Genomic DNA, 16,629 nt, shown 5'->3' with positions numbered 1-16,629 from the left:
CCAGTGATTGACAGTGCCCACACCATGGTGCGTATATCTACATCAAAACGGCATGTCATTATGAGTAACAAAAAGTTCTATTTTTATAAAGAGATAATTGCATGGCTGCCCCCTACTGTAAGGCCTAAAGCTGAGTTTGCACTCCTTTTGTCACTTTGCAACACTGCCCCTGCTGTTCCTGAAATTTTGCACCGGTTGCCCCTAGTTTGTGTAAGCAAAGTAGCGGCAATGGTGAGAACATATTGAGGGAAAATGGTGCGAAGTGAAAGAAAAAAGTGAGGGAAAATTATCCCACAAAGTGGAGGGCAACCATGCCGATGTCCTTTCCTTAATGTCTGCCAAAGTGCCAAGAACAGACCTCCAGAAGTACATCTTTTGATTCATCCAAAACTATTAGATCCAGATTCTTCCCAAAAACAACTTTGACACCCCCATCATTCTGTATGGAAACGCAAGTACAATGTCTCAGTAATGCGAACTGAGTGAAGAATGGGGATATATCAGATAATTTCCATGAGTTGAGACTCACAGATTCAGGTACAGGTTCAGACTTGTAGAATGGTGTAAGCTTGTCTTCCAAGAAACCTTCAGCAAAGTCCTGACAAGAGCCGAAATATTGTAGGTATTAGATAGATGAGGTTTTGTAAGGAAATGTCACCAACTCCCTAGTCCCACCTACCAAGTACTAGCAGAATCCCACATCAGCAGTGACAAAATACTGAAATGCCATTAGTACACTATTCTTTTAAAAAAATTGTACAGTTTAGTGCTAATTTTGATAAAAGTAGAGCATTGCAATCTGTTTATGAAGCATTCACAGGTTAGTGTGCCTATCTATGAGAGAGAGAGAGAGAGAGGATCACACTGGTTTGCCACCACATAGGCACGTGCATATAAGCATATTCATTAAGAGCTCTCGAACACTGTAGGTAGTTACTGCTATAAGATTGTCCTTGCACTACTAGGAAAAGGGCTATAGATGGGATGAGCACTAATGGCGCACCTGTCAGGTGACGCGCCACTACTATATAGTAATGGCGCACCATTTGGTGATGCGCCATTAGTGTGGAAGACACTAATGGCGCACAGACAAACGGTGCGCCACTAGTAATAATTTTTTTTTCATTTTTCCATACATACTAATGGCGCATCCGAGCGAAGTGCGCCATTACTAGTTCTAACAACTAATGGCGCACCAGGCAGAAAGTGCGCTAGTACTGTATTTTTTTTTATTCTTTTTTTTGCAAAATTACTAATGGCGCATCGTGTCAGAGTGCGCCATTAGTATATATGGAAACTAATCGCTGGTGCATGATGAGGCCGGCGGTTCGGGCGGCAAGCAATTCTGGGAGCTGTCCCAGGAGATGGAGGAACAACCTCACCGCTATGAAGACGCCGCGGAAGACACCGATCCTGACTACACAACCCCTAGTGGCGTCGGGGATGACACCACTGATGGTGCCGCCGAGGATGCCACCACTGATGATGGCGGCGCACACACAGATGGCAGCCAACCGAAGAAGCAAAGGAAGGACCGGCGCCCGAATGCGCTCCACACCCTCAAGGAGGAATTTACTCAAGTGGACTCCGACGGGCATCCAATGGAGCCCAAACATATAGTCAAGGGGTACTCGCTTCAGCTCGGGCGCATTCTCCGGAGCACCGGCTCGATCAACACCGAGAACCTTAGGCATAAGGACCACGGGAATTTGCGCAACCTCCTCTTCACGAAGCTGCACGAACGATACAAGTTCCCCGCCGAATTTGAAAACACACGCCTCTCAGGGAATAAAGTGAACAGTGCCGCCCTCACAAGGATGAACACAACCCTGTCTACTTGGAGAAGCGCGGTGAAGAGAATTATTGATAAAGGTGATAGTTATGAGAAGATCAAGGCGAAAAATCCTTCGATCAGCGAAGATGACTACAAGGAGTTCAAGATCAAGTGCGAGAGCAGCGCAACCTGTGAATCAAGTCAGTGGGGGAAAGAAATGCGGGAGTTGAACTTAGGGGAACACAAACTTGGTCCCGGCGGTTACAGAGTGGCGGAGCCTATATGGGACAAGGAGGACGCGGAGCGTGCCGAGCAAGGCCTACCGCCCCGCTTCGAGAAATACAGCGGTGACAAGCAGACCAGGAACTTTGTCAGGGCCGGGTACAAGGAGGACCCGATAACAAAGGAGCTTACCACGGATCCGAAGACCAGAGCGCTTGAGCTTGTTCTGGTAAGGAATACACCCCCGCGTAATTAGCTCCATATGGTTGCACTCTAATTAATCCCCAATATTTCTAAATGGTTCACGTTCCTTCCGCAGGAAACTGAAAGCAGTAGCGCGGGGTCGTCTCAGAGCTCCCCTTTTGACACTCCTTTAAATAGGGCGTTGAACGTAATGAAAAACAAGGATAAGCTCACTAAGCCGACGTCAGCTGGTCGTGTGGCCGGCAAATGCTTGTCCACAAAATGGGGGTCATACTATACCGCTGGTGTGCGGAAGGAGAAAAAGACCAGCTCGGAAAGCCAGACGCGCGAGGCTGAAGCACTCAAGGCACAAGTGGCGCAGATTCCGGAGCTTGTCCAAGAGCAAGTGGAACAACAACTGGGAACGAAGCTCAACGCCATGGTGCCTACGTTGATTCATGGGCTGACGACGTGGATTGCGGGCGGCCAACAGGGGCCTCCCCCGGTTCCCAGCTTCACGGCCAGCAACTCGCACAGCGCGCAGGCGGCGCCATTGGTGTCTCCGGCGGCGCCATTGGTGTCTCCGGCGGAGGCGGTATTCGTGTCTCCGGCGCCGGCACGGGCATTGGAGCTTAATGCACCCGGGTGTACGCCGGCCGGCACCTCGCCAGCAAGCGCCCTCTCCGTCAGTTGCACGCCCGCCGTTGGCGGTGCCTCGAAATTAGCCGAGCTCGACGGCATCATGGTAACTAAGCCTCTCGGCCGATGACTTCATCTCCTTTCCTTTGACTGGGCATCCCTGACGCCCTACATGTTATTGCAGGGCGCTGCCGACGTTCCTTGCACTCTTCTGCACTTCGTGGGCGGCGAGTTGGTCGATGTCGCCAAGGGCAGAATCGTTCAACCGGGCAACCGCATGTTCCACGGTAATCCGATGGCACCCACAGTGTATAGGGTTGAAGTGGTTCGGGTGCTGCCAGGTTGCGACGAGCTGTTACCTCCAATTCGACCCGCTGGGGCCGATGAAGAAGATGAGATGACCCTCAGTGCCTGCGTAAACTGGACCCTGCTTTGGCCGAAGAGCCAGATTCGTTTGGGGGCGGGGGAAACCACCCCACAGACAAGACCGACAGTCGTGCTGGCGCCAAGCCATGGCAAGAACGCCGCAACGCTACCGGACCTGCCGGACATCCCTATGCCGGACATCCCTATAGCACAGGATACGGACATCCCTATGGCACAGGATCCCCGACGACGACGACAACGACGATGGTACATTTACCAATATCGATAAGTACTTTGCCGAACATGGGTACGCTGACGAGTTCTGCGGGCCTCTTTCTCAAGAACCCAACCAAGACGACCGCAATCTAGCTGATACGGCGGAGAAATCCAATTGCAACAGGCGTCGTCTGGCGTTCAGTTCTCAGGAGACGCCTCCAGCTCCCGCCTTCACTGAGCCTCAGATAGCTGTGGTGCGAAATATTATCAGCCCGAACACGCTCAAGAAGGCGGTCTGTGAGCAGCACTCGGTCCCATTACAGGAGATCAAGAATAAGGGACGAAGAGGAAAGACTAACAAGGGCGCCGGTGCGAGCCAGCCGGCACCGAGTTCGATCCGTGCTCAGGACGGGCCACCTTCACCTAAGGATATCTCAAGGAGGGTGCATGTGGCGGGTAGGGCGATGCTACCGCCAAATATGCTCAATGCTGCAACCGGTGCTATGCGGAGTCTGCATGACAGTGTTCTTTCTTTGGAGAAGCGGCGTCTCAGAGAGAATGATGTGGCATACCCGGTTTTCGTGGCCAAGGTGCTAGAGGGCAAGGGCTTTGTGGATGGCGACATCGGGGGTACGATCGTCCTACGGTTTGATGACATCTTTGCTATGTTTAACCTTCATCCGCTGCACTACACCTTCGTTCGGCTGTTTTCGCTGAGTATGGAGATGCGGATCATTAGAGACAAGACCCCGGACATCGTGATAGTCGACCCCTTCTACATGTGTGCCAAGCACTTGAGCAGCCCTGGGGACCGCCAAGTTGCGAGTTCACACCTCGAAGGCGTCATTCTGGCAAACCCAGATAAGGATAACTTCCTTGTGGCTTACTTTCCCGAGTAAGTCATCCCTTAACATATGATTTCTTAGATTTCGATCGTTCTTTTTTTTTCTAACATTCCGTGTTCTGTGCAGTGACACACATTGCACACTCATCCTCTAAAGTCCGAAATATTCCATGGCCACGTATTTCGACCCGAACCGTAACTCCAAGATAGACTACACAAATGTCAAGATAGTTCTTGATGATGCTATCCCCGGCTACGCCAAATCTGGAGGCACCTTCACTAGGGCCGTTCGTAAGTACGGCAAGCACACCTTCTCACACAATACGAAGTTCTGGTGCGTCAAGCAGCCGCCTGGCGGTCAGAAGGATGCCTACTACGCCATCCATCACATGCGGGCGATTGCAAGGGACCATCATCACCTTCTACTACCAGATAGTCTCAAAGATTGGGCCGCGAGGTTCTCGGCAACCCAGGACGCGGACCTCAGACAAGAATTCTTTCTCATCCAGTCGGAGTTTGCGGACATCCTCCATCAAGATGTCCTTCATACATCGGGGCAGTTCTTCCGCATATAATAACCGTCCAACAGTGAGATAGATGGAACGCTACAAATGCAGGGTGACAACGACCGCGATTTCATGACCATCACGACAGACGACGGCTTCATCCACGCTCCTGTCCGATGAGTCGAGTCGAAAGTAGTGATGTGTAGTTCTGAAACATTGATTGGCTCATGTTGTAATTAAAATTTAATGAATTCGTATGTCTCTTTGGTTTGGACAGTCGTTCAACTTAGATGTAATCGATGCTATTTATTAGTAGGACCATGAATCGTGCTATTAATGTCTTGCTTTTATCTTCCGATCCTTTTGTTGCATACTTACATATTGCTTATGTATTGTCTGTTGTTTGGCTTGTGCATAAAGATGCCGTCGTATGTCGTGTACAAGGGTAAGGTTCCCGGAGTCTACGATGACTGGGAGGAGTGTCGGAGACAGGTTAATCGTTTCAGCGGTAACAGTTACAAAAGGGTACACCACTAGGGTGGAGGCCGAATTTATATACGCCCGCTATCTAGCGGGAGAGAGGAGGGAGCGTTGGAGGAATCGGATGAAGACCAGTTTGATCGCGATGATGCTCATCGTGATGACCGCAACTCTCTTCTATGTGATGGTAGTTTAGATGATTGATATCGACTTGTAATGTGAAGACTGAAGGGGAACATAGTAATTTCAAAAAAATTCCTACGCTCACGCAAGATCATGGTGATGGCATAGCAACGAGAGGGGAGAGTATTGTCCACGTACCCTCATAGACCGTAAGTGGAAGCGTTATGACAACGCAGTTGATGTAGTCGTACGTCTTCACGATCCGACCGATCCAAGTGCCGAACGTACGGCACCTCCGAGTTCAGCACATGTTCAGCTCGAAGACGATCCCCGGACTCCGATCCAGCAAAGTGTCAGGGATGAGTTCCGTCAGCACGACGGCGTGGTGACGATGATGATGCTCTACCGGCGCAGGGCTTCGCCTAAACTCCGCGACGATATGACCGAGGTGTAATATGGTGGAGGGGGGCACCGCACACAGCTAAGGAACGATCCGTAGATCAACTTGTGTGTCATGGGGTGCCCCCCTGCCCCCGTATATAAGGAGGGAGGGGGAGGTGCGGCCGGCCCCCATGGGGTGCGCCTGGAGGAGTCCTACTCCCACCGGGAGTAGGACTCCCCCCTCTTGCCTTGTTCGAGAAGGAAAGGGGGGAGGGGAAAGAGGAAGGGGGGCGCCGCCCCCCCTCTCCTTGTTCTATTCGGACTAGGGGGGGAGGGGGCGCGCGGCCTGCCCTGGCCGGCCCTCCTCTTCTCCCTCATGGCCCACTAAGGCCCAATATCCCCCGGGAGGGTTCCGGTAACCCCCCGGTGTTCCGGTAAAATCCCGACTTCACCTGGAACCATTCCGATATCCAAATATAGGCTTACAATATATCAATCTTTATGTTTCGACCATTTCGAGACTCCTCGTCATGTTCGTGATCACATCCGGGACTCCGAACAAACTTCGGTACATCAAAACTTATAAACTCATAATAAAACTGTCATCGTAACGTTAAGCGTGCGGACCCTACGGGTTCGAGAACTATGTAGACATGACCTAGAACTATTCTTGGTCAATAACCAATAGCGGAACCTGGATGCCCATATTGGTTCCTACATATTCTACGAAGATCTTTATCGGTCAAACCGCATAACAACATACGTTGTTCCTTTTGTCATCGGTATGTTACTTGCCCGAGATTCGATCGTCGGTATCCAATACCTAGTTCAATCTCGTTACCGACAAGTCTCTTTACTCGTTCCGTAATACATCATCTCGTAACTAACTTATTAGTTGCAATGCTTGCAAGGCTTATGTGATGTGTATTACCGAGAGGGCCCAGAGATACCTCTCCGTCAATCGGAGTGACAAAACCTAATCTCGAAATACGCCAACCCAACATGTACCTTTGGAGACACCTGTATTACTCCTTTATAATCACCCAGTTACGTTGTGACGTTTGGTAGCACCCAAAGTGTTCCTCCGGTAAACGGGAGTTGCATAATCTCATAGTTACAGGAACATGTATAGGTCGTGAAGAAAGCAATAGCAATATACTAAACGATCAAGTGCTAGGCTAACGGAATGGGTCGTGTCAATCACATCATTCTCCTAATGATGTGATCCCATTAATCAAATAACAACACATGTCTATGGTTAGGAAACATAACCATCTTTGATTAATGAGCTAGTCAAGTAGAGGCATACTAGTGACTATATGTTTGTCTATGTATTCACACATGTATCATGTTTCCGGTTAATACAATTCTAGCATGAATAATAAACATTTATCATGATATGAGGAAATAAATAATAACTTTATTATTGCCTCTAGGGCATATTTCCTTCAGTCTCCAACTTGCACTAGAGTCAATAATCTAGATTACACAGTAATGATTCTAACACCCATGGAGTCTTGGTGCTGATCATGTTTTGCTCGTGGAAGAGGCTTAGTCAACGGGTCTGCAACATTCAGATCCGTATGTATCTTGCAAATCTCTATGTCTCCCACCTGGACTTGGTCCCGGATGGAATTGAACCGTCTCTTGATATGCTTGGTCCTCTTGTGAAATCTGGATTCCTTTGCCAAGGCAATTGCACCAGTATTGTCACATAAGATCTTCATTGGTCCCGATGCACTAGGTATGACACCTAGATCGGAAATGAACTCTTTCATCCAGACTCCTTCATTTGCTGCTTCCGAAGCAGCTATGTACTCCGCTTCACATGTAGATCCCGCCACGACGCTTTGTTTAGAACTGCACCAACTGACAGCTCCACCGTTTAATAAAAACACGTATCCGGTTTGCGATTTAGAATCGTCCTGATCAGTGTCAAAGCTTGCATCGACGTAACCATTTACGACTAGCTCTTTGTCACCTCCATATACAAGAAACATATCCTTAGTCCTTTTCAGGTATTTCAGAATGTTCTTGACCGCTGTCCAGTGATCCACTCCTGGATTACTTTGGTACCTTCCTGCCAAGCTTATTGCTAAGCATACGTCAGGTCTGGTACACAGCATTGCATACATGATAGAGCCTATGGCTAAAGCATAGGGAACATCTTTCATTTTCTCTCTATCTTCTGCTGTGGTCGGGCATTGAGTCTGACTCAATTTCACACCTTGTAACACAGGTAAAAATCCTTTCTTTGCCTGATCCATTTTGAACTTTTTCAAAACTTTATCAAGGTATGTGCTTTGTGAAAGTCCAATTAAGCGTCTTGATCTATCTCTATAGATCTTGATGCCTAATATGTAAGCAGCTTCACCGAGGTCTTTCATTGAAAAACTTTTATTCAAGTATCCTTTTATGCTATCCAGAAATTCTATATCATTTCCAATCAATAATATGTCGTCCACATATAATATCAGAAATGCTACAGAGCTCCCACTCACTTTCTTGTAAATACAGGCTTCTCCAAAAGTCTGTATAAAACCATATGCTTTGATCACACTATCAAAGCGTTTATTCCAACTCCGAGAGGCTTGTACCAGACCTTAAATTGATCGCTGGAGCTTGCACACTTTGTTAGCACCTTTTGGATCAACAAAACCTTCTGGTTGCATCATATACAACTCTTCTTCTAGAAATCCATTCAAGAATGCAGTTTTTACATCCATTTGCCAAATTTCATAATCATAAAATGCAGCAATTGCTAACATGATTCAGACAGACTTAAGCATCGCTATGGGTGAGGAAGTCTCATCGTAGTCAACCCCTTGAACTTGTCGAAAACCTTTCGCAACAAGTCGAGCTTTATAGACAGTTACATTTCCATCAGCGTCAGTCTTCTTCTTAAAGATCCATTTATTCTCAATGGCTTGCCGATCATCGGGCAAGTCAACCAAAGTCCATACTTTGTTCTCATACATGGATCCCATCTCAGATTTCATGGCTTCCAGCCATTTTGCGGAATCTGGGCTCACCATCACTTCTTCATAGTTTGTAGGTTCGCCATGGTCAAGTAACATGACTTCCAGAATAGGATTACCATACCACTCTGGTGCGGATCTTACTCTAGTTGACCTACGTAGTTCAGTAGAAACTTGATCTGAAGTTTCATGATCAATATCATTATCTTCCTCACTAATTGGTGTAGTTGTCACAGGAACCGGTTCTTGTGATGAACTATTTTCCAATAAGGGAGCAGATACAGTTATCTCATCAAGTTCTACTTTCCTCCCACTCACTTCTTTCGAGAGAACCTCTTTTTCTAGAAAGGATCCAAATTTAGCAACGAAAATCTTGCCCTCAGATCTGTGATAGAAGGTGTACCCAATAGTCTCTTTTGGGTATCCTATGAAGACACATTTCTCCGATTTAGGTTCGAGCTTATCTGGTTGAAGTTTCTTCACATAAGCATCGCAGCCCCAAACTTTAAGATATGACAACTTTGGTTTCTTGCTAAACCATAGTTCATAAGGTGTCGTTTCAATGGATTTTGATGGTGCCCTATTTAACGTGAATGCGGCCGTCTCTAAAGCATAACCCCAAAATGATAGCGGTAAATCAGTAAGAGACATCATAGATCGCACCATATCTAGTAAAGTACGATTACGACGTTCGGACACACCATTTCGTTGTGGTGTTCCGGGTGGCGTGAGCTGCAAAACTATTCCGCATTGTTTCAAATGCAAACCAAACTCGTAGCTCAAATATTCTCCTCCACGATCAGATCGTAGAAATTTTATTTTCTTGTTACGATGATTTTCCACTTCACTCTGAAATTCTTTGAACTTTTCAAATGTTTCAGACTTATGGTTCATCAAGTAGATATACCCATATCTGCTTAAATCATCTGTGAAGGTGAGAAAATAACGATACCCGCCGCGTGCCTCAACATTCATTGGACCACAAACATCAGTATGTATGATTTCCAACAAATCAGTTGCTCGCTCCATAGTTCCGGAGAACGGTGTTTTAGTCATCTTGCCCATGAGGCACGGTTCGCAAGTACCAAGTGATTCATAATCAAGTGATTCCAAAAGCCCATCAGTATGGAGTTTCTTCATGCGTTTTACACCGACATGACCCAAACGGCAGTGCCACAAATAAGTTGCACTATCATTATCAACTCTGTATCTTTTGGCTTCAACACTATGAATATGTGTATTACTACTATCGAGATTCAATAAAAATAGACCACTCTTCAAGGGTGCATGACCATAAAAGATATTATTCATATAAATAGAACGACCATTATTCTCCGACTTAAATGAATAACCGTCTCACATCAAACAAGATCCAGATATAATGTTCATGCTTAAAGCTGGCACCAAATAACAATTATTTAGGTCTAAAACTAATCCCTATGGTAGATGTAGAGGTAGCGTGCCGACCGCGATCACATCGACTTTGGAACCATTTCCCACGCGCATCGTCACCTCGTCCTTAGCCAATCTTCGCTTAATTCGTAGTTCCTGTTTCGAGTTGCAAATATTAGCGACGGAACCAGTATCAAATACCCAGGTACTACTGCGAGTATTAGTAAGGTACACATCAATAACATGTATATCACATATACCTTTGTTCACTTTGCCATCCTTCTTATCCGCCAAATACTTGGGGCAGTTCCGCTTCCAGTGTCCAGTCTGCTTGCAGTAAAAGCAATCAGTCTCAAGCTTAGGTCCAGACTTGGGTTTCTTCTCTTGAGCAGCAACTTGTTTGCTGTTCTTCTTGAAGTTCCCCTTCTTCTTCCCTTTGCCCTTTTTCTTGAAACTGGTGGTCTTGTTAACCATCAACACTTGATGCTCCTTTTTGATTTCTACTTCCGCGGCTTTTAGCATTGCGAAGAGCTCGGGAATAGACTTGTCCATCCCTTGCATATTATAGTTCATCACGAAGCTCTTGTAGCTTGGTGGCAGTGATTGAAGAATTCTGTCAATGACACTATCATCAGGAAGATTAACTCCCAGTTGAATCAAGTGATTATTATACCCAGACATTTTGAGTATGTGTTCACTGACAGAACTATTCTCCTCCATCTTGCAGCTATAGAACTTATTGGAGACTTCATATCTCTCAATCCGGGCATTTTCTTGAAATATTAACTTCAACTCCTGGAACATCTCATATGCTCCATGACGTTCAAAACGTCGTTGAAGGCCCGGTTCTAAGCCATAAAGCATGGCACACTGAACTATCGAGTAGTCATCGGCTTTGCTCTGCCAGACGTTCTTAACGTCGTCAGTTGCATCAGCAGCAGGCCTGGCACCCAGCGCTGCTTCCAGGATGTAATTCTTCTGTGCAGCAATGAGGATAATCCTCAGGTTACGGACCCAGTCCGTGTAATTGCTACCATCATCTTTCAACTTTGCTTTCTCAAGGAACGCATTAAAATTCAACGGAACAACAGCACGAGCCATCTATCTACAGTAAACATAGACAAGCAAAATACTATCAGGTACTAAGTTCATGATAAATTTAAGTTCAATTAATCAAATTACTTAAGAACTCCCACTTAGATAGACATCTCTCTAGTCATCTAAGTGATTACATGATCCAATTCAACTAAACCATGTCCGATCATCACGTGAGATGGAGTAGTTTCAATGGTGAACATCACTATGTTGATCATATCTACTATATGATTCACGTTCGACCTTTCGGTCTCCGTGTTCCGAGGCCATATCTGTATATGCTAGGCTCGTCAAGTTTGACCTGAGTATTCCGCGTGTGCAACTGTTTTGCACCCGTTGTATTTGAACGTAGAGCCTATCACACCCGATCATCACGTGGTGTCTCAGCACGAAGAACTTTCGCAACGGTGCATACTCAGGGAGAACACTTCTTGATATTTAGTGAGAGATCATCTTATAATGCTACCGTCAATCAAAGCAAGATAAGATGCATAAAGGATAAACATCACATGCAATCAATATAAGTGATATGATATGGCCATCATCATCTTGTGCTTGTGATCTCCATCTCCTGAAGCACCGTCGTGATCACCATTGACACCGGCGCGACACCTTGATCTCCATCGCAGCATCGTTGTCGTCTCGCCAACTATTGCTTCTACGACTATCGCTACTGCTTAGTGATAAAGTAAAGCAATTACATGGCGTTTGCATTTCATACAATAAAGTGACAACCATATGGCTCCTGCCAGTTGCCGATAACTTGGTTACAAAACATGATCATCTCATACAATAAAATATAGCATCACGTCTTGACCATATCACATCACAACATGCCCTGCAAAAACAAGTTAGACGTCCTCTACTTTGTTGTTGCAACTTTTACGTGGCTGCTACGGGCTGAGCAAGAACCGTTCTTACCTACGCATCAAAACCACAATGATAGTTTGTCAAGTTGGTGCTGTTTTAACCTTCGCAAGGACCGGGCGTAGCCACACTCGGTTCAACTAAAGTGAGAGAGACAGACACCCGCCAGTCACCTTTAAGCAACGAGTGCTTGCAGTGGTGAAACCAGTCTCGCGTAAGCGTACGCGTTATGTCGGTCCGGGCCGCTTCATCTCACAATACCACTGAACCAAAGTATGACATGCTGGTAAGCAGTATGACTTGTATCGCCCACAACTCACTTGTGTTCTACTCGTGCATATAACATCAACGCATAAAACCAGGCTCGGATGCCACTGAAGGGGAACGTAGTACTTTCAAAAATTTTCCTACGCTCACGCAAGATCATGGTGATGGCATAGCAACGAGAGGGGAGAGTATTGTCCACGTACCCTTGTAGACCGTAAGCGGAAGCGTTATGACGACGCGGTTGATGTAGTCGTACGTCTTCACGATCCGACCGATCCAAGTACCGAACGTACGGCACCTCCAAGTTCAGCACACGTTCAGCTCGATGACGATCCCCGGACTCTGATCCAGCAAAGTGTCGGGGATGAGTTTCGTCAGCACGACGGCATGGTGACGATGATGATGCTCTACCGGCGCAGGGCTTCGCCTAAACTCCGCGACGATATGACCGAGGTGTAATATGGTGGAGGGGGGCACCGCACACGGCTAAGGAACGATCCGTAGATCAACTTGTGTGTCATGGGGTGCCCCCCTGCCCCCGTATATAAAGGAGGGAGGGGGAGGTGCGGCCGGCCCCCATGGGGTGCGCCTGGAGGAGTCCTACTCCCACCGGGAGTAGGACTCCCCCCTCTTGCCTTGTTGGAGAAGGAAAGGGGGGAGGGGAAAGAGGAAGGGGGGCGCCGCCCCCCCCCCCCTCTCCTTGTCCTATTTGGACTAGGGGGGAGGGGGCGCGCGGCCTGCCCTGGCCGGCCCTCCTCTTGTCGCTCATGGCCCACTAAGGCCCAATATCCCCCGGGAGGGTTCCGGTAACCCCCCGGTGTTCCGGTAAAATCCCGACTTCACCCGGAACCATTCCGATATCCAAATATAGGCTTCCAATATATCAATCTTTATGTTTCGACCATTTCGAGACTCCTCGTCATGTCCGTGATCACATCCGGGACTCCGAACAAACTTTGGTACATCAAAACTTATAAACTCATAATAAAATTGTCATCGTAACGTTAAGCGTGCGGACCCTACGGGTTCGAGAACTATGTAGACATGACCTAGAACTATTCTCGGTCAATAACCAATAGTGGAACCTGGATGCCCATATTGGTTCCTACATATTCTACGAAGATCTTTATAGGTCAAACCGCATAACGACATACGTTGTTCCTTTTGTCATCGGTATGTTACTTGCCCGAGATTCGATCGTCGGTATCCAATACCTAGTTCAATCTCGTTACCGGCAAGTCTCTTTACTCGTTCCGTAATACATCATCTCGTAACTAACTTATTAGTTGCAATGCTTGCAAGGCTTATGTGATGTGTATTACCGAGAGGGCCCAGAGATACCTCTCTGACAATCGAAGTGACAAAACCTAATCTTGAAATACGCCAACCCAACATGTACCTTTGGAGACACCTGTAGTACTCCTTTATAATCACCCAGTTACGTTGTGACGTTTGGTAGCACCCAAAGTGTTCCTCCGGTAAACAGGAGTTGCATAATCTCATAGTTACAGGAACATGTATAGGTCATGAAGAAAGCAATAGCAATATACTAAACGATCAAGTGCTAGGCTAACGGAATGGGTCATGTCAATCACATCATTCTCCTAATGATGTGATCCCATTAATCAAATAACAACACATGTCTATGGTTAGGAAACATAACCATCTTTGATTAATGAGCTAGTCAAGTAGAGGCATACTAGTGACTATATGTTTGTCTATGTATTCACACATGTATCATGTTTCCGGTTAATACAATTCTAGCATGAATAATAAACATTTATCATGATATGAGGAAATAAATAATAACTTTATTATTGCCTCTAGGGCATATTTCCTTCAAAGACAAACTCGATACTCGTGGTCTTGAGACTTGTAATGTTTTATCTTTTGTTCGGTCTTTTGAATTCGGAGACTAATATGATGAATTGTATTCGGAGACTAATCTTCTATTGTATTCGATGAATCTGCTGTTGTTGTGTGCTGCTGTCTATATTTTGTTCAATAATATATTTTGTAACCTGTGCAAAAATTAGAAAAGTAAAAAAAACAAATATTCATACTAATGGCGCATCACCTCCAGGTGCGCCATTAGTATGCCAAAGGATACTAATGGCGCATCACCTCAGAATGCGCCATTAGTATGGCAAAGCACATGGTTACGTATGGCCCCCCGGGAGGCATACTAATGGCGCATGTTCTTACATACTAATGGCGCACTGCGTGATGCGCCATTAGTATACCAGATACTAATGGCGCACCAGTGGTGCGCCATTAGTAAAAAATACTAGTGGCGTGCTACTAATGGCGCACCGGTAGTGCGCCATTAGTAGGCAAAACCGGTGCGCCATTAGTAGGCCTTTTCCTAGTAGTGCACGCTCCTGTCCGATGAGTCGAGTCGAAAGTAGTGATGTGTAGTTCTGAAACATTGATTGGCTCATGTTGTAATTAAACTTTAATGAATTCGTATGTCTCTTTGGTTTGGACAGTCGTTCAACTTAGATGTAATCGATGCTATTTGTTAGTAGGACCATGAATCGTGCTATTAATGTTTTGCTTTTCTCTTTCGATCCTTTTGTTGCATACTTACATATTGCTTATGTATTGTCTGTTGTTTGGCTTGTGCATAGAGATGCCGTCGTATGTCATGTACAAGGGTAAGGTTCCCGGAGTCTATGACGACTGGGAGGAGTGTCGGAGACAGGTTCACCGTTTCAGCGGTAACAGTTACAAAGGGTACACCACTAGGGCGGAGGCCGAATCTAGATACGCCCGCTATCTAGCTGGAGAGAGGAGGCAACGTTTGAGGAACCGGATGAAGACCAGTTTGATCGCGATGATGCTCATCGTGATGACCGCAACTCTCTTCTATGTGATGGTAGTTTAGATGATCGATATCGACTTGCAATGTGAAGACAAACTCGATACTCGCGGTCTTGAGACTTGTAATGTTTTATTTTGTTCGGTCTTTTGAATTCGGAGACTAATATGATGAATTGTATTAGGAGACTAATCTTCTATTGTATTCGATGAATCTGATGTTGCTGTGTGCTGCTGTCTATATTCTGTTCAATAATATATTTTGTAACCTGTGCAAAAATCAGAAAAGTAAAAAAAACCAAATATTCATACTAATGGCGCATCACCTCCAGGTGCGCCATTAGTGTGCCAAAGGATACTAATGGCGCATCACCTCCAGGTGCGCCATTAGTGTGCCAAAGGATACTAATGGCGCATCACCACAGAGTGCGCCATTAGTATGAAAAAGTACATGGTTACGTATGCCCCCCGAGAGGCACACTAATGGCGCATGGTGTTACATACTAATGGCGCACCATTGGTACACCATTAGTAAAAAATACTAGTGGCGTGGTACTAATGGCGCACTGGTAGTGCGTCATTAGTAGGCAAAACCGGTGCGTCATTAGTACGCCTTTTCCTAGTAGTGTCGTCCATGTAAAAATAGAGAGCACAGTACATTAGCTCCCAATGAAAGAAAAATATGGGTCGACATATAATAGGGGTATTAAAGCTGATGCTTCTTTAAGTGTGTTATAGACTAGCTACTAACTAGTACTCCCTCCGTTCCTAAATATTTGTTTTTGTAGGGATTTCACTATAGACCACATATAAACGTATATGGATGCATTTTAGTGTGCAGATTCACTCGTACTGGCGCACCTCAGGTCTCTCGCCGCCCCTCCCTTGCTTTTTTCACCTCCCCACACACAAAAAGAAAATTCCATCCCCTCTCCTCCCCTCTCCTCTCCTATCCTCTCTGGGAAGGGAAGGTCTCGCACTGCTGTCAAAAAAAAAGGGAAGGTCTCACACTCCCGACACGAGTCAACGTACCCCTCTCTCTCCCTCTCTCAGTCCAGTCTAGCCGGCGGCGATCGCGGAGGGGCGATGGTGAGGGGCGGGAGCATGCGCCGGCCCTCGCTGGCGGTGGCCGAGCCCGCGGCGCCGGAGTTCACCCTGTCGGCGGGCGACTACAGGCTCATGGAGGAGGTGGGCTTCGGTGCCAACGCCGTCGTCTACCGTGCCATCTTCCTCCCCGCCAACTGCACCATCGCCGTCAAGTGCCTCGATCTCGATCGGGTCAACAGTAACCTCGTGCGTCAGGATGCAGTGAATTCAATGTAGGATATATCCCATCCCATGATGATCTATCTTGTTTCGATGCAGTTTTTTTCTATTTCATTTCAAGGGATTGCTTCAAGGGATCGTTTCAAGGGATCGTGGATGCACATAGTTTCTGTAGTTGGCCCGATCACCTGGAATACCGCTCGCTCATTT

The sequence above is a fragment of the Triticum aestivum genome, chromosome 4B, assembly GCF_018294505.1.
Source record: "Triticum aestivum cultivar Chinese Spring chromosome 4B, IWGSC CS RefSeq v2.1, whole genome shotgun sequence".
Classification (NCBI taxonomy): domain Eukaryota; kingdom Viridiplantae; phylum Streptophyta; class Magnoliopsida; order Poales; family Poaceae; genus Triticum; species Triticum aestivum.
The sequence above is the reverse complement of the archived record's forward strand: the minus strand, read 5'-3'. Positions refer to the sequence as shown.